The 18,989-nt window shown below is 37.6% G+C and overlaps 1 long non-coding RNA gene across 1 annotated transcript in view; it reads left to right on the top strand.

Annotated features, from left to right (window-relative positions):
* The window catches only part of LOC109496155, a 212,534-nt gene that overhangs the window by 160,763 nt on the left and 32,782 nt on the right, over positions 1-18,989 (top strand). The window contains exons 6-7 of the long non-coding RNA XR_006592182.1: positions 2,310-2,412; positions 15,015-15,085. This is a non-coding gene — a long non-coding RNA (uncharacterized LOC109496155). The remainder of the gene's footprint in view (positions 1-2,309; positions 2,413-15,014; positions 15,086-18,989) is intronic.

Below are 18,989 nucleotides of genomic sequence, written 5' to 3' on the forward strand. Positions count from 1 at the left end.
GTAAAACTAGTATTATGGGCAAAATCTCTGGGCTTTTTCCTTTTTTGTGATATTTACAGACATTTTCAAAATGTATGTAATATTTCATTTATTGTTTTTACATTTATTCAGTACTCTCAGCTCTTCGATGATCCAAATTCAGTTCATCAGTACTTTAAACATAAGTATTCATCCATCAGAAAATAGTTTATGCAACACCTATAATATGCACAGGGGATGCGGTACCGAATTAAATAGACAAAGACCCTGCCCTCATGGAACTTAACATTTTAGTGGTAGTAGGAAAAGAAATTGAAACTATATACTAAAAGCTGTATAAATGCAGTGTTAGTAGCAAATGCTGTGAAGAAGAGAATGTCAGAAATGGAGAAAGACAGGCTGGTCAGGGAAGAGCTCTCTGATTGGTGCCAGTTGACAAGAGCTCTGAATGATGTAATGTGAAGGAAGAATATACTAGGCAGAAGGAATAGCACGTTCCAGAGTACTGAGTGAAGTAGACCACACTGTCTATAGGAGAGCAAATGGGAGGGAGAGTAAGAGCAGGTAAGCACAGAAAGTAAGTATGTGAGGGAGGTTTCATGGATATTATTGTTTTAAATAAAACTCTTTAAATTTTTCATATGAGCTCATTACTCATTAAATACAAAAACACTCTCAAACAAAGAAACAAAAAAAAATCATGCTTTTGTAGATTTCTTGCGGGGGGGGGGGGGCGGCAATTAACGTATAAATAATGGCTATTTTATTCTCACTATGCTCAATCATTCCCAAACGGCTTATGACATGTGGCACTGTGCACACAGTTTGTACTCACCAGACTGAGATTTTGCTGCCCAGGGAGAGAGAAGTGAATGCCCCACAGTGCCCCCTGATAGTTTTGAAGTGAGACATTTCCAGAGCAGTTGGAGACACAAAGACATTGGTGTTAGAAAAACCAGACATATATTTTTAAATAAGTCAGGGTTTCTGTAACTTTTATTTTCATCAGAGGTGCAGCCAATCATTCACCAGAGATTTGAATCCTGCCAAACAAGCCCCCCCCCCATCCTCCTCCCCCACCCTGCCCCACCCCATGCTCACTTGGAAAGGTTTGCATACATACTCTGCCACACTGGGGGCTCAGAATGAAGTACAACCCTGGGAGCTGCCAATATGTATACATTCAATTCAGTTCTTTTATCTGAAGGTGAGACCAGCCAGGGAAAGAGAAGCAGATTTTAACATTTGTTTCTCTAACACAGGGGGGTGGGGGGTGCAGGTCTACGTTCACTTTGCTGACTTCCATTTAAACCCTGGTAAATAGAGGACACAGAGAAAACAGAAATTTTCATGCTATGTATGTTTGGGGATTTTATAAAAAATGTATGATTTTTAGAACTTTGTCTTATAAGTCTGATTATAAGGGACACTTGGAGTATCATTTGAGTGTAGCACATTTCATCATTCTTTACTGATGATTGTGTTATTTAATTTGTCAAGATGTTAAAGGAGCATCATCTATTTTTGTTAAGTTACTTAAAACTCCTTGGGATACAGCATAATAAATGCATCCTAAAATACACTATGCAAACTGTCCGTATTTTTCTATCATTAAAAAGTAAGATGCAATTCATGTTCAGTCCAAATGATTTAGCTAACTTGAAATTGAAAACCACCTTTGCCTTTTTATAGCCTGATATTAGTAGCCTTTAGAGCCAGAACAACCTGCTGTGAAGCTTGGGACTTACTTAAAAACTATGCCATAAGCCATGTCAGTGATGTAGAAAATTTACTTCTGGATAGAAAATTTATTAAAAATTAAAATGAGGACAAATTGGAATATCGCATAAATTACATTTTTACCCAAATACAATTTTGTCTGCAATAAAAATTAATGTTTCAAACACTATACAATCTTTAATTTTGTACTCATTTGCTTCACTTTCTGCTTGCATGCTATTAACTATTTAATAAACCTATTTATAACCTAAACAATTTATCTTACTTCATTTCGCATACAGATATAAAATATCTCTGAACACGGGAGAAACCCAAAAAGCCTACAACTACGGTGAATTAGAAACTACTTCAAGGAAGTGTGAACTCTGAAAAGATGGGAATTATTATACTTCATATTGTTTCCCTAATAAGCTTAAATCATCCTAAAACTTTATCCATTTTATCCTCATAGATTCCTTGAGAAGGTCTGGGAAAAGGCATTATTATCTCTATTTGAGTAAGAAGGAAATTCAATGTGACATTTACTGGTATTTTATTTTAAATTTACTACTATTATTAGTAGAGGTTGAAATGAATTTGATGTATTTCAGAATGAAAAGCATTACAATCCATGAAGAATATTTCTACACTAGAGATAAAAATAAAACAAGGAGTTAAAATGTAAAAACTCAATGGAAAAGCTACTTGAAAGAGGTGAGCTTATTAATTTTTTTCTTCCCATGTGCTTGGTCTATCTTATTCTGTCTTTTATTTAAATTCAACCTGCTTTCTTGTCTTTAAGAAAAGACCTTCAGGCTCCCTTCTTATAAAAGGTTTCAGAGAAGTTTTAAGGAGGGATTTGAGAGAGGAGATGATTTTGAATAATGGGCATGAAATAGGAGACTGTTTTTAGAGTTAAGTATAGTATGGAAAATTTCAATCTTAAAAGTGGGAATATGAAACTATATGCTATATGTTTAAATCCTTTCTAACAAGGATAATAACTTTAAATTTTTAATGTGACTTTCCTTTTTTTTTTTTTTCCTTGCTTGGTACATGACCTTCACTTTCTTGGCCTAAGGCATCCGTCTCTCTCTCGGTGTGTATGTAAAGAAAATAGGGATAGAGAGGTGTAGCCGGCTTTTGAAAGTTAAAATAGAATTAAGCAGTAAGACAGGTTATTATCTTGAAAGACAATTTTCCAGATTGTTTATTTCCCACTTTGTCTAACAACCAAGCCAGCATGACCCATGCTCATAGAATTCTCCCAGAGTAGAGGAGATATCGCTGGCCACCATTAAAGCTTAGTGTATGAATGGGAAAAGAAGGATAAGAAAAGAAAAGCCCACCCTTTTCAATTTTGGAGATTTTTCAATTTTGGAGTAGAAAAAAGAAATAGGAATACAAAGGAACGTAATTAAGGTTTCCCTTCTCTGGGCTATGTAAAAATAAGAGTCATGTTTAGGGTAGAAAGGAACCCTTCCTTCCTTCTCTCCTACCCGCCCTCTACCCACCTACCCCCCGCCATACACACCTCCACTTCTTATTTGAGAGGCTGAGAGGAGGTTCCTTTGAAGACTAGCTTAGGCCAACCAGAGGTCAATCTGGCTGGTCAATGTGTCCAATCAAAGAAGGACCCTGAAATGTTGCTTTTCTGAGCCACCCTTGTTTCCAGAATTAGCTGTGAGTTTGGCTGTGGAACTTGCCACAGAGGCTCATTGTCATGAGAATAATAAGTTCCCAACACTACGCTATGGGAAAGAGAAGATGGCTTAATTTAAAAGAGTATTATTAGAAGTGAAGATATAATGTTCAAAACCTATTAAGGGGTTTGTCTCAACAGGATTTGATGGTAAGAGAGAAAAGAGTCCTGTATCGTTTTTAAGATCTTTGGAAGGAGAGGTGACATGAATGGTACAATGAGGAATACAGGAAGAGCAGTTTGGAGGTTGATAAATTCACTTTGGAGATTTTAGTCTGACATGCTTAAGTAACATCAAAATGGCATATGGGTTTATGGTTCAAGAAACATCTGATCTAGACAGATAGATTTGGGAACCATCACTGCAGAGGTGACAACCAAAGTCCATGGGGTGAGCAAGACAAGCAAGTGGAATATGGCGAGTAAAAGAAGCATATCATGAATAATTCTGGGAAACACCAATATTCAAGGGGAAAAAAGGAGAGACAGATGCCTTTGAAGGGAAGGACCAAGAGGGCAGAGAAAAACCAGGAGGAAAGGGATCACAAATGCCAGGGAAGAGAGCCTGAAGAAAGAGACCGTGGTCAATGGGTCAAATTCTGCTGTTAAGTAAGTGTTAAATGTTAAATAAGATAAGAACGGAGAGTTGCATTTAGCAACTCAGAGATTATAGGTGACCTTGGTGGCAACAGTTTCAGCAGAGTGTTGGGAGGCAGAAAACAGACTGTGGTGAGTTAAGGAGTTAATTTAAAATGAGAGAAGTGTGACAGTGAAAGTAAATCATTCTCTTATAGGGCTTGGCAGAAAAGAGAAGAAATTTAGGGAGAGGTTCCAGCAAACATAGTTTGTAGGGGAAAAGCTATTAGAGAAGAAGAAATTAAAAATACCAGAGATAGAACATAATTGATAGAGGAAATCTCCTAAGAAGACAGGAAAGGGACAGGTTCTAGCATTGCTAGAAAGATTCCCTCTAGAAAAGAGGAGATACACCTCCTCTGCTGTGTTGGTTGAGGAATAAGTTAAGAATAGATGCATATTATTTTTTGGTCATGGTATCGAGAAACTGGAGAAGCATGACTTTATTAGAAACCTTTACCTGGTGCTCAAATAAACATGAATTAATGAGGTTATTTGATGAAGAGGGGGCAGTTTCTACTCATCTCAAAATTGAGAGATTGAATGGCCAAGACTCTACACTAACTTGGATCTTGGGCATTTAAAATGTTCCCTTCACCGTAGTTCCCCAAGCACCATTTTGCATTCCCACCAGCAACGGATATGTGATCTAGTTCCTCCACGATATGCCAGCATTTGGTGATGTAAGCCCCCTCTCTGGTCCTTTCTCCCCCAGAAGTTCCCTTCGCTTCTTCCACTTCTGGATGGTGGGCCCATTACCATAGCCTCTGGACAGTCTCATGCTGCAAGGGAGTTTCCCCACATGCAATCCTGTCAAAGTGCTGCCCAACCAAAGTTTGTGTGTGCTACGATCACTGCATGATCATATATTTTTCTTTGATCAGCCCCAAATACCTCAATCTCCCTACACATAGCTGCCCAGATAGTTCCCTCCCCCTTATGCCTTGAAATGTGCGGACCATTCCAAGAGTAAGGCCATCTCTTGGAACCCATGGCATGGTATTGCTAGTCAGAAAATACCTAAATGCCTAAGACTGACTCTTTGTGGGATAATGAGATTGTGTGAGCTGCACTGCTTCTCTTTCCAGAATCAAACTGTTATTACACTTACGCATGTGATACTAGTAAAATGTGTGTTTAAGCTCACTTTAAATGATAGAGCAAGTTAGTCTTCTAATAAAATTTGAATATCTTCAACATTAGAAATCATGATATTTTCTAATATCAAGTAATAATAGGTTGAGGCTCTTAAAATACTGACTGTACTGAAGACATACTCCACTTGCCAAAGCTACTTGAAATAATGAAAATGGATTTTGCTAGAACAGCGTAGAATCTTGATGAAATATTTATGTTTCATCCTTTACTTCCCTTTGTACTTGATAGGTAGTTTTTTCCATATGGAATAGTAGTGCCCTGTGTTTCTGCTCATGTCATGGAGAATGGATTGACAAGAAGAAATCTGTGACCATCATTCGATTGTATTCACAATTTTCACTATTGTTTTTAATTTTGAATTAAGACAATGGAATATGTTGTTTGTTAATTTGGATAAAGCAATACCTGAGTTAGTATTCAGGTGCCAAATATTTTATTCAGATAGTGATGCACTTTCTTGTTACATGCATAGCTGCTCTTCCGTGGGCACTGATCAAAACACCACTTTTACCATTTATATCCAGCTGACGAAAAATTAACAAACATAGCATAGATTTTCAGTGAAAAATAGAATAAAGGTTTCTCAACCTTACCTCCCCCATATATACGTACTATACTTATCAAAAGTGGATCATAACCTTCTGATGGTAATCTGCACATTAACGCTTCATCCAATTGTGAAGTAATAAGGAAATATGAGGAAAGTTTTGTGGGTGGCTCTCATGGAATGGGCACAAAGGGATAATTGTGTCTCGTGTGAAAGCTCAGGGTGGAGCACGCTATGCATGTCAGTCAGTCATTCTCCCCATTCACTGCAGTGGTAACTAAATGGGTTTATGAACCAAATGCCATGGTGACAGGATGTAAATTATTGTTTTGCTAAATAACGTGGGTTTCCCCTTACCAGGGATGTGCTAACAATGACATTAGATGAGTACCCAACCTACACAAATCACACCAATATTAAATCTCCAATAAGATATCATTTTCTAGGTAGACTAGCCGGCTAATCTCAGAAGATCAATTACATTGAACCCTGTCTATCATAGAGGTTGCAGAGATTCATCTTCATTACAGAATAGGCGTTTACTCTTAAAATAGAGTTAACTTTCCTGCCAGCAAAATTTTTGCCATCAGCGTCATTTGTGGACATGTAAGGTAGCCTTATCTATTGACATGGTGTCCCACTCAACATTGCTTCTGATCAAGGAATTTATTTTTATAGCAAACAATAGTGAGTCAGTGGGTTAATATCTATAGGATTGACTGTCTTACCATGTATTCAAACATCAAGAAGCAGCTGGTTAATAAAATTAGGAAGTATTTTATTGAAGAGCTACCTTCTTGAAAAGATAAAATTGGCAAACCTTTAGCTAAACTAAGAAAAAATACTCAAATAAATAAAATTACACATGAAAGAGGAAACATTTTAACTGATACTACAGAAATAAAGGATCCTAAGAGACTACTGCAAATAATTACACACCAACAAATTAGAAAACATAGAAGAAATGGGTAAATTCCTAGAAACATATAACCTGCCAAGACTGAATCATGAAGAAATAGAAAATCTAACAAGTAAGGAGATTGAATCAACAATCAAAAACTTCCCAAGAAAAAAAAGGGCCAAGACCAGATAATTTCACTGGTGAATTATATAAAACATTTAAAGAATAATAATACAATTCTTTTCCAACTATTCCCGCCCCTGCCCCCAAAAATGAAGAGGAGGGAACATTTCTAACTCATTTTACAAAGCCAGCATCACCCTGATTCTAAAGCCAGATAAGGCCACTACAAGAAAAAAAAATAGACCAGTATCTTTGTAAATATAGGTGTAAAAACTGTCACCAGTATATTAGCAAACCGAATTCAACAGAATATTAAAAGCATCATGCACCATGATCATGTGGGATTTATCCCTGGATGCAAGGATAGTTCAACATATGCAAATCAATAAATGTGATACACCACATTAATAGAAGAAAAGATAAAAATTATATTATAATCTCAATAAATGCACAACAAGCATTTGACAAAATTCAGTATCCTTTCATGATAAAAATTCTCAGCCAAGTTGGTCTAGAAGGGATGTGCCTCAACATAATAAAGGTCAACTGTGTAAAGCCCACTGTTAATATCATACTCAACAGTAAAAGGTTGAAAGCTTCTCTACTAAGATCAGGAACAAGACAATGGTGCCTACTTTGCCATTTCTAATTCGACATAATACTGGAAGTCTTAGAACAATCAAGTATGAAAAAGAAATAAAAGGTATCCGATTCAGAAAAAAAGAAGCAAAACTGATTTTGTGTATAGGCAACATGTTTTTATATAGAGAAAGTACTAAAATCCCACTCAAATACTGTTAGATCTAATTTTAAAAATTCAGTAGAGTTGCAGGATACAAACTCAACATAGAACAATTAATAGAATTTTATATAATAATAATAATGGATTATCTGAGAAAAATAACGAAAACAATCTGATTTACAGTAGCATCAAAAACAATACATTTGGGGATGCCTGGGTGGCTCAGTTGGTTAAGTGTCTGACTTCAGCTCAGGTCATGATCTCACAGTTCATGAGTTTGAGCCCTGTGTCTGGCTCTGTGCTGACAGCTCAGAGCCTGGAGCCTGCTTCGGATTCTTTGTCTCCCTCTCTCTCTGCCCCTCCCCTGCTTGTGGTTTCTTTCTTTCTTTCTTTCTTTCTTTCTTTCTTTCTTTCTTTCTTTCTTTCTTTCTTTCTTTCTTTCCTTTCTTTCTTTCTCTCTCTCTCTCTCTCTCTCTCTCTCTCTCTGTCTCTCTCCCTCTCCCTCTCTCTCTCAAAAATAAATAAACATTAAAAAAAATTTAAAAAACAATACATTTGACCCAAGAGGTGAAACAGCTCTACATTGAAAATTATATGACATTGATGAAAAAAATTTAAGAAGACACAAAGTAGAAAGATATCCTGTGTTCACAAGTTGGAAAAATTAATATGTTAATATGTATATACTACCTAAAGCCATCTTATAGATGTAAAACAATCCCTATTAAGATTCCAATGTCATTTTTTTACAAAAATAGAAAAAAACATTTCTAAGGTTCAAATGGAACCTTAAAAAACTGAATAACCAAAGCAATCCTCTGAAGGAAGAACAAAGCTAGAAGTAGCACAATTCCAATTGCAAGCTATTCTACAAAGCAATAGTAATCTAAATCGTATGGTACTACATAGAAACAGAAACACAGACCAATGGAACAGAATCAAGAGCCCAGAAATAAAACCCTTACATATAAGGCCAACTAATACTTGAAATGGAAGCCACAAATACTCAGTGGAGAAATGTTAGTCTCTTCCAAAAATAGTGTTGAGGAAACTGAACAATCATATGCAAAAAAATGTAGTTGGGCCCTTACATTGTACCATATACAAAATTCAACTCAAAATTGATCAAATACTTAAATGTAAGACCTGAACTATAAAACTACTAAAAGAAAACATAAAGTAAAGCTCTCTAACATTAGTCCTAGCAACAATTTTTTTATGGATTCAACACCAAAAGCACAAACAACAGAAGTAAAAATAAGCTGGACTTTATCAAACTAAAAAGTTTCTGCACACACACACACACACACACACACACACACACACACACAACCCCACAGAGAACAAAAACAATTAGTAAAATGAAAAAAGCCACCTAGAGAATGGGAGAAAATATCTGCAAACCATCTATGTTATAAGGGGTAATATCTAAAGTGTGTAAGGAACTCAGGGCACTTGGGTGGTTCAGTCAGTTAAGTGTCTGACTTCAGCTCAGGTCATGATCTTACTGTTCGTGGGTTCAAGCCCTGCTCTGTGCTGACAGCTCGGAGCCTGGAGCCTTCTTCAGATTCTCTCTCTCTCTCTCTCTCTCTCTCTCTCTCTCTCTCTCTCTGCGCCCCTCCCTCACTTGTGCTCTCTCTCCATCAAAAATGAATAAACATTAAAAAATAAACAAATAAAGTATATAAGGAACTCAAACAGTTAAATAGCAAAAAAAAAAAATTAAAAAATGATCAGAGTACCTGAAAGACATTTTTCCGAAGAAGATATACAAAAGGCCACAGATACATAAAAAATTGCTCAATATCACTAATCGTCAGAAAAATACAAATTAAAACCACAATAAGATTTCACTTCACACCTGTTAGAATGGCTATTATCAGAAAGAGAGGAGATAACAAGTGCTGGCAAGGATGTAGAGTAAAGGGAACTCTTGTGCACTGTTGGTGGGGATATAAATTGGTGCAGCTATCGTGCAAACAGTATGGAGGTTACTCAAAAAAATAAAAATAGAACTACCATATGATCCAGAAATTCCATTTCTGGGTATACTTCCAAAGGAAATAAAATCATATTCTTGAAATATCTGCACCCCAGTGTACATTGAATCATTCAATTTGTATGTATATAGAATACTATTCAATCATAAAGAAGGAAATCTTGCCTTTTGCAACAATATGGACCTTGAGGGTATGATGCTAAGTGAAATGTGTCAGACAGAGAGAGATAAATACTGTATGTTCTTACCTATGTGTGGAATCTAAAAACCTGAACTCATAGAAATATAGAGTGGTGGTTGCCAGGGGCTGAGGGATGGGAGAAATGGAGAGATGTTGGTCAAAGAGTATAAACTCTGGCTAGATGAATAAGTTCTGGGGATCTAATTAATAATACCATATTATATACTTTAAAGTTGTTAAGAGAATAGAACCTAAATGTTATCACTACATGCAAAAAAATAGTAATTATGTGAGGGAATATAGGTGTTAACTAACATTTTATGGTAATCAGTTCACAATATATACATGTATCAAATAATCATGTTGTACAATATATATATACATGTTACTGATTTTATAATATATATTACTGATTTTATTATATATTATATATTTATTTATTATATATTATAGATATAGATATCAATAATATATGTTATATATAGGTCCTAAAATTATATCTATATTAGATATAGATATCAATAATATATATAATATATAGATTATAAAATTATATATATAATATATAGTATGTATACAGATATAAATATAGATATATCAATAAGACTGGGGAAAAAAGAGACTTGTTTAGTGATAGCATCTCACAGGAAACAGAATTTATGGGACAGAGATTCAATCCTAAATCTGATGTGTTTTCTCATACTTTGCTGAAAGAGGTGTTAATGGACTGGATTAAGTACAATAGCTCTTCCAGAGGAATCCTGTTTGCTCAAGGAAAAGAAAAAATAGCAGCACAAACAGGAAGACCTCTGGTGACACAGTATACATTATACTTCTCTTTATTAAAGACCAGGAAGATTTAACTGAGCAAAAGATTTAACAAGGTGACAATTTTGCTTTTCCAACAGAATTCCATGGTGGCTGATTTTTGAGAAAGAGGGGATAAACATTCAGAAGGAGAGATAGACAATACCTCTTATATGGCTTTCCCAAGGGAAAGAGTCATACAGTTGTGTTTTTGAAATACATATGTGAGTGTGGTGGGTTGGGAGTAGGGTAACAGCTCTCCAAAGTGGACCATGAGCCAGGATAGCTGGATGGCAACGAATGGACTGGTCCTTAACAACCACAAGGAGAAGAATCATTTGGAAAGAGGTAGACTTACAAGAGAATTTTAAGAAGGTTTCCATATAATTCATTGCAGAAGACTTTAACTCTCTAAATTACTCAGAATTCAATCCCAAGAATCACACTAGTTTTTTAATTCAGATAATATAAGAAATTGGTGAATCAATTAGAGATTAAATTGTTGAAGGTTAAATATTGGTTAGGTATTAGAGGACTGGCAACTCAAACTGGGAACTTGGAGCGACAAGATACAGTAAGCTTAGGAAGCAGCCCTAACCCTAGGCTTGCCCACTCTAAACAAAGGGAGATGGGGGGGATTTTTAGAACCTAGAAACCTATAGGAGGTGTCTCAGGGATCCAACTAGAGCTGAGACCTAGACTTCTGAGGGATGGACACTATTCAGCTTGTGCTCACATTTTAGAATCAGTGAGGCTGATTCATTTTTATTCTGAGAATGCCAGAAGAATCCTAAAAGTGGAACAAACTGTTTCTAGAATCGGAGGGAAGAGCCAGTGGTGAATGACAGACACAGGAATAGCCAGCAAATAGAAAAGAGCAAGTTCTTTCTTCCCTCTCCTGTCTTTTTGCTTCTCCCTGGTGCCCAACAATTGGCCAAGCATAACAGGGAGCCAGATGGCAAAGGAGAAATGTAATTTGCAGAGTATCAGCCCAGCATCACAAAGCCAACGAGAGAAGATGAGAGAAAACTGCTTCACCACTAACCCACCCCCATGGAAGGACCTGTGGTAATGATACATATTTTTTGCAAAAGCTTTCTCGAATCAGATTTGTAGTTCCCAGATGTGTGAATGACCAGAAAGTTCTCAGGATAGCCTAGCTATGAGAGGTTTAAGCACAGATGAACACCTCTGTATACCCTGTAGCTGCATCTGGCTAAGGAATACAAAATTCCTGAGTACAGTATATTTTAGACCATCTGGTAATTTGCCATCATTCTCTCTTGGTGGCATTATATAATCCCTCCCTGGAGGAGGACCATTCAACCAAATGCAGTACTGGTTTCTCTTCCTAAGAGCAGCTTTCTTCCTTTTCACAAAGTTTGTGCTTCCCTATCAGCCAACTGGATAAAATACAAGACAACATAAATATGGTGATCAGGGTTGACCCTTTCCCCTATAAGTCCAACTACGTTGTGCATCTGAATGCATATGAAAGCTCCATGTTGACCCAGAGATTTTGTTCAGGGGTTGCCAAGGTACAGGAGAAGAAACACCTCTGGGGATTCATACGAATATTTTCCTTAGTGCCAAGATGCTGCTCCAACCTCACTTGTGGGGTGCTGACTGGAGCCTCAGCATTCACAGACAGTCCAGTTCACGGTCTCCCAAACCTGTACGTGCCTCATTTGACTGTCCTCTGCTGTCTGCTCCCTCTTCCCTGTATGTTTTAAGGTCCCTGGCTTACCTCGCTGCAGCCCTTCCATGACCCTTTCTTGTCCCTCGATTGTCACTTCAGTTGTCCGGCCTTAACTTCCTTTCTCCAATTCTCTGTTTTTCACCTTGGTTTCCAACTGCTTCTTTGTGCTCAGTCCTTTCTTTCCCAAACAACTACGCTGCCTAAATCTTAGTCCACAGGGTCCCGTTTCATCAACCCACCCCCGCCCCCCCAGCATGTGCGTTCGCACGGCTTCGGCCTCCTCTGCGTCTCCAGAAGCCTTTCCTCAGTATTTGTGGTGGAGAGTCTCTGTGAGTCTACAGATCCTGTACCTTCATTATCTGCCTGTTGATCTCAGATTCCCTGGCCTCCAATTTCCTGTCTTCCTTCTTCTCTTTTATGCAATGTTCACTTCCCAACTGTCTCCTCCAGATGTTGAATGGATAATTAGAAGAAGGCCCAGCTGCATCTCACTGCTCTCACCATCTTCTTCCTTTCTGGTATTCGAGGTCTTGGAACCTGGACGGCCAGCCCCAGACCACTTCTCTAGGTTCTATTTTGATGTCTTCAGTCTTCCTCCCTTAGCTCTAAGAGCCGTTCTTCTGTCTGGTGTTGTGGCCCATCCTACTTTCACATCTACATTTTTATTTTTTTTTTAATTTTTTTTTCAACGTTTATTTATTTTTAGGACAGAGAGAGACAGAGCATGAACGGGTGAGGGGCAGAGAGAGAGGGAGACACAGAATCGGAAACAGGCTCCAGGCTCTGAGCCATCAGCCCAGAGCCCGTCGCGGGGCTCAAACCCACAGACCGCGAGATCGTGACCTGGCTGAAGTCGGACGCTCAACCGACTGCGCCACCCAGGCGCCCCTACATTTTTATTTTTTAACTTATTTTAACTTAAAATTATGTAAGAATAAAAATTATCCTACTTAAAGAATATCGTTAAATAAACTAGAAGTGAAGGTAAGACACACAGGGTTGATGTTTGGAGCATATTCTCCTGAAGGTCTTCAGATGATTAACAGGATGAGTCCTGGGCCTCGTGCCCCCCTGGACTTCTCTAATAAGAAACATGCCGTTTTCAAGATTCCACTTGAGAAAGTAATCCCTCAGGGGAGAAGATGATCTAGAGAGCTTTGATAAAGTTGTTGATGCTGTTTGGTGATAGTCACGATTTGTCTGAACCCACTTTCAGGGCAAAAGGGAGCCTGAGGCACTGAGCCAGGGCCACAGTCTTGATGGTATGTAGGGCATAGAGTGACGAGGCAAAAGAGTCAGGAGCCAAGAGTTATTGCAGAGACGGCGCATGCCTACACAGTTATAGCAGAGGCGAGGATCCAAAATAGTTAGCAGAGAGAAACACATACACAGGGCAGAAGCGCTAGAACCCCGAAGAACACAGATCAGAGCAGGAAGGCTAAGGATGGTGAGAATTGGTGCTACCTGACGCTCTCCAGCACGGAAAGATAACAACAGGTACTTTCCTTGGGCTGCTGTGGTCCCAGCCTTCCCACAGCTGGAAAGAAGCTGTTAAGAGCGTGGAGGTCACGCAGTTAACCACCACCAACAATAGCAACGTTGGTAACTGCCAAAGGAAACAAAGCATTTAGGAAAAACCCATTGAATATAAGAAGGCTTTGTCGCTGCTTAATGATTTGCTGAATAAAACAGCTCTTCATTTTCTTAAAGTTTTCAAGGTGCTTTCCAGACGTGGAGAAAATGGTGAAGCAAACGGTCTAATAGTAGTTTCTAGTGTTGTGATCCATGCACTATCGGTTATGAAGTGATTCTTCAGTAGCCTTCTGAGAAACAGCTGAAATGTCCAGTCATTAACAGTATCAGACAGCAAGTAGCAAGGAATTCAGCAAAGCTCTCAAGTGACACTACTGTAAGAGTTCACTTCCGTTCTCTTTTTCCTCCTCTACCCCCATCCTCGCCCAAAGTGAGACCTTTGGAATCTTTTGACTCCTTTCCGCTCTCTGCCTTCACCCTCACATCAGTATTTTATTTCAGGAAATGTAATGCTCGCACCTCTAGGTTATTATCAGAAATTCCCTTCCAGTATAGAGCGACTAATCCATGTGGACCATTCGCAGACACTTAGATTAACTATGTATTTATAGCTCTTTGTTGATTACCTCTATTTCTTCCCAGTTGCTTTCGTTATGCAGTTTTGGTTCTGGTGTTTTGCTTGTTTGTCTGTTTGTGTGTTTTGGTTAGTTTGTTAATATTTTGTCATTATTTTCCCTGGAAAGCGTACTTCACGGTATATTTGGGACTCTGAACTTTCTTTTACTCTTACAGCTAAGTAATGGCTTGGGTGGGTTCAGTCATTCTTCCCAGTACTAGGAGATGTTATTCTACTGTCTTCTAGCTTCAAATGTTGCAGATGAAAAGTGATGCTTTTCATTTATGGATTACTTGTTGTTTACAAGATTTTTCCCTTTTTCTTGGATTTCAAAGTTTTTTCCAGGATATATATGTGCCTCTTTTTCATGTAATATGCCTATAACACAGTCAGTAAGCCCTTTTTACCTTTTCTCTTCTTTTTTTTTTTTAATATTTTTTTATTTTTGAGAGAGAAACACAGAGCGTGAGTGGGGGAGGGGCAGAAAGGGAGACACAGAATTGGAAGCAGGCTCCATACTCTGAGCTGTCAGCACAGAGCCCAACAAGGGGCTCGAACCTACAAACTCTGAGATCATGACATGAGCCGAAGCTGGAGGCTTAACCAACTGAGCTACCCAGGTGCCCCTTTGACTTTTTTCTTCTAACACTAATCCTCCTTTTGATGTTCCAGGTGATTAATTTGGCTATCAACAGTGATCATCCTTTCCTCCAAGTTAATTTTAATAACAGCCATCCTAACAGGTATGAGGTAATATCCCATTGTGATTTGGGTTTGCGTTTCACTGATGATTGGTGATGTTGAGTACTTCCTCAAGTACCTGTTGACCGTTTGTATGTCTACTTTGCAGAAATGTCTGTTCAGATCTTTTGCTCACTTTTTTAAACTGAGGAATAGCAAATATGAAGGGTTTTTTTGGCTATTGAGTTAGAGGAGTTCCTTTATATATTTTGGATATTAGCTCCTTATCAGATAGGTTTGCAAATATTTTCTCCCAACCACCAGTTGTCTTTTCATTTGGCTGATGGTTCCTTTTGCGGTGTTGAAACTTTTATGTTTAATGTAGTCCCACTTGTTTATTTTTGCTTTTTTTGCTTTTGATGTCAGATTCAAAAAATCATTGCCAACACCAATACCAAGGATTTTTCCACCATGTTTTCTTCTAGAAGTTTTATAGTTTCAGATCTTACATTTAAATTTCTAATCCATTTGAGTTGAATTTTGTGTATGATGTGATTGAGGGGTCCAATTTCATTCTTTTGCATGTGAATATCTAGTTTTCCCAGCACATGAAGACTATCTTTTCCTTGTTTTGTATTCGTGGTGCCTTCATTGAAGATTAGTTGACAGCATATGCAGAGGCTTATTTCCGGTCTCTTGATTCTGTTCCATTGATCTATGTATCTGTTCTTATGGCAGGACCATACTATTTTGATTGCTGAAGCTTTCTAATATGTTTATTTTTTGTTTTTTTATTTTTTTTAACATTTATTTATTATTGAGACACAGAAAGGGACAGACCGTTAGCAGGGGAGGGGCAGAGAGAGAGGGAGACACAGAATCTGAAGCAGGCTCCAGGCTCTGATCTGTCAGCTCAGAGCCTGAGGCAGGGCTCGAACTCACAAACCGAGAGATCATGATCTGAGCCAAAGTCGGACGCCCAGCCCACTGACCCACCCAGGCGCCCCCTGTAATATATTTTGAAGTAAGGAAATGTAACGTCTCCAGCTTTGTTCTTGCTCAACATTTCTTTGGCTAAGTTCAGGATTTTGATATCAGAATATCTTTATGTACTTTATAAATTCCTAAATAAAAGTCAAACTATCCCTATTGTTCAAATGTCCATGTTCATTTGAGACAGTAAATTAAAATACTTAATGGACTGAACTAGAGTTTGGCTAGTGGTTTTAAATCTTGACTTTTAAATAACTATGTGAACTTGAGAAGCTAGGGACCTTCACTTGAATTAGTGTCTTTATCTTTCAACAGGAGATAAGAATGATACCTTCCTCTTAATGCTGCTGTAATGATTACCTATGAATGGCCTAAAATACTTGGCACGTAGTAAGGGCTATATGAATCTTACCTTCATACGTCGTCCTACTCACTTTTAGCCACTCATATATTAACATACCTCTTGTCCAAGGTAAAGAATCCAGAGTTATTTAAATACACACACCTAAACAGTGACTACCCTGAGTTAAGATTCTATGCCCCAAAATGACACATTCGGGTACACTCTCTGCTGAAACAATTTTGCACTACTTAGATTAATTTCTGTTTGTGCTATATGTTACAATATTTAAAAAAAATATATAAACGTATTATATTGAAATAGTCAATTCTCCCTCTGTCCCCCCCCCCCCAAAAAAGAAAGAGTTACTTCCCATCAATAACCTTGACTTTTGGAAAACTAGTCGTTTTGGGGTGTTTTTTTTTTTTTTTTGCTTTTTTTGTTTTGTTTTGTTTTTACATTTATTTATTGTTGAGAGACAGAGTGTGAGCATGGGAGGGGCAAAGAAAGAGGGAGGCACAGAATCCGAAGCAGGCTCCAGGCTTTGAGCTGTCAGCACAGAGCCCTACGCGGGGCTCGGACCCACGAGCTGTGAGATCATGACCTAAGCTGAAGTCGGACACTTACCCGACTAAGCCACGCAGGTGCCCCATGGAAAACCTATACTTTTAAATGGAATACTACAGTGGTAGGCTTATCACTTACAAGAGAAATATTGAAACCTACTACAGACAAATCTTTTACTTATTTGTTTAAATGCTCAGCATACATCAATTTCCTCTGTGAGAAGCCAAGGTTAGGTTGCAGTAGAAACTACTACTAGAAAAAATAATCTCTACGGAATTTACATTCTCACTGGCAAAATTCAACAAAGGCTAAATGATTTTATTGGGAAGGCCTTCTGGAACTCTGCAAGCATAAGAAATTTTTGTTGTTTATTTGTTGAATACCTAATTGGGAATACAATTATTGTTTTGTACTTCCTGATTCACATCAAATTGCAAAGATAGGAAGATATCTTCTGGTTTAGTGAATTTAAACATAATTTTTAAAGAAATGGTCATAACTGGCATATGAATGTTTACAGAAGTACACATTTCTCAAACTTGTGTGCATTTGTAACAGCAAACTCATCGAACAGAATCTGACTTGGTACCCCTATATATTTAACAAGCAAAAGGAATGAGGCTCCGATTGAAGTTGGAGTGTAGGATACAATTTGTTTAGTTCCTTTTTGCTCAGGCTCCTCTTTGCTCAATTTCCCCACTCTCTGACCATTGGTTTTGGAACAGTACTAGGCAGACAATTGTGTATTTTGCTGAACAAAGGTCTTAATGACAGAGAGCCGTGGATTAGAAGGGCCCTACCTGGAGGACTGCATCACTCTACGAAAACGGGCCACTCTAAGACTTAGTTTTCTTACATGTGAACTAAAAAGGGCATCCTCAAAATTGGGAAACAGGAAATAAATATGTTTTTAAACTGTGTTTGGTTTCCAAATAATATGTTTGATTGTTTTCTTCAACTTCCAAACTTTTAAAGCATTTAAAGTTAACAATATATTTGTCTTATGTGCAGCAACTTTTTAGATACGCCATAAATGCTATCTAACTACAGAATCTGGCGATTTAAGTTATATTACCACCAACAGCATTTTATAATTTTTATGGAATCAATTGATCTGCTGAAACTTTGAGTATCTCTGCTATAGTGTATTTCCTTGTGATTTCATCAACCATTTTATACCCAGAATGTCCTCTCACTGTTAAACATTAACCTCATTTTCCTTTAGGTTTTTAAAAATATTGTTTTATTTGTTACATTGAATTCTTTACTTGAAATTTATCAAACGTAATATGAAGTGAGGATCAAAAACTTTGGTTTTCTAAATTTTCCCAGTAGCGTTTAAAAAATAATCCATCCCTTTGCCATTGACGTGTGAAGCTTTCTTTATCATTTTTTAGCTCCCATAAATCTTTATTCCATTTCTTTTAGTTTTTATGTCTCAATTTCTCATAACTTCTTTTTTTATTATAAAGTAACAAGGTGCTTGTGGAAATTTGGGGGAAAAACACAGAAAAACACAAAGAAGAAAATGAAAATTCCCCATAAACATTAAAATTTTGGAGAACTCTCTACTGGTCATATGTACGTATTTACAAAGGCTCCTGTAATGTTTACAAAGGAACAGCCCAAAATCAGGCTCGAGTAAACAAAGATATTTCTGGAAAGGATGCACTAAGTGTTCTGTAGCATGAAACACAGATGTAAATTTAGGTACAAAAGTCTAGAGAGAGATGCTGGGGCAGTACCTAAGAGCAGAGAAAAGAGCCCGTAAATCTGTAAGTAGGAAAGAACAGGAGAAAGCAAATTCAAAACTCCAGGGGCCATGTACTCTAAAAGTTCTGGGAGAACAGAAATGTCTAGTAAAACATTTTTAAATGGTCTGCTGAGTTGTTTTCCCTATAAGATCTTCAGTAAAATCCACACTACTCACTAAAGGTTTTTGTTTGACAGGATTCTTTAGGCAAGGAGCTTCATGTTTTTGGTTCACATACTTTAAAATAAAATTTGAAACACCGTGAGAGCATTTTTAGGTTCACATCAGGCATCTTTCATCATGTGAAAGTAGC

This window comes from Felis catus, chromosome F2 (genome assembly GCF_018350175.1).
Source record: "Felis catus isolate Fca126 chromosome F2, F.catus_Fca126_mat1.0, whole genome shotgun sequence".
NCBI classification, from domain to species: domain Eukaryota; kingdom Metazoa; phylum Chordata; class Mammalia; order Carnivora; family Felidae; genus Felis; species Felis catus.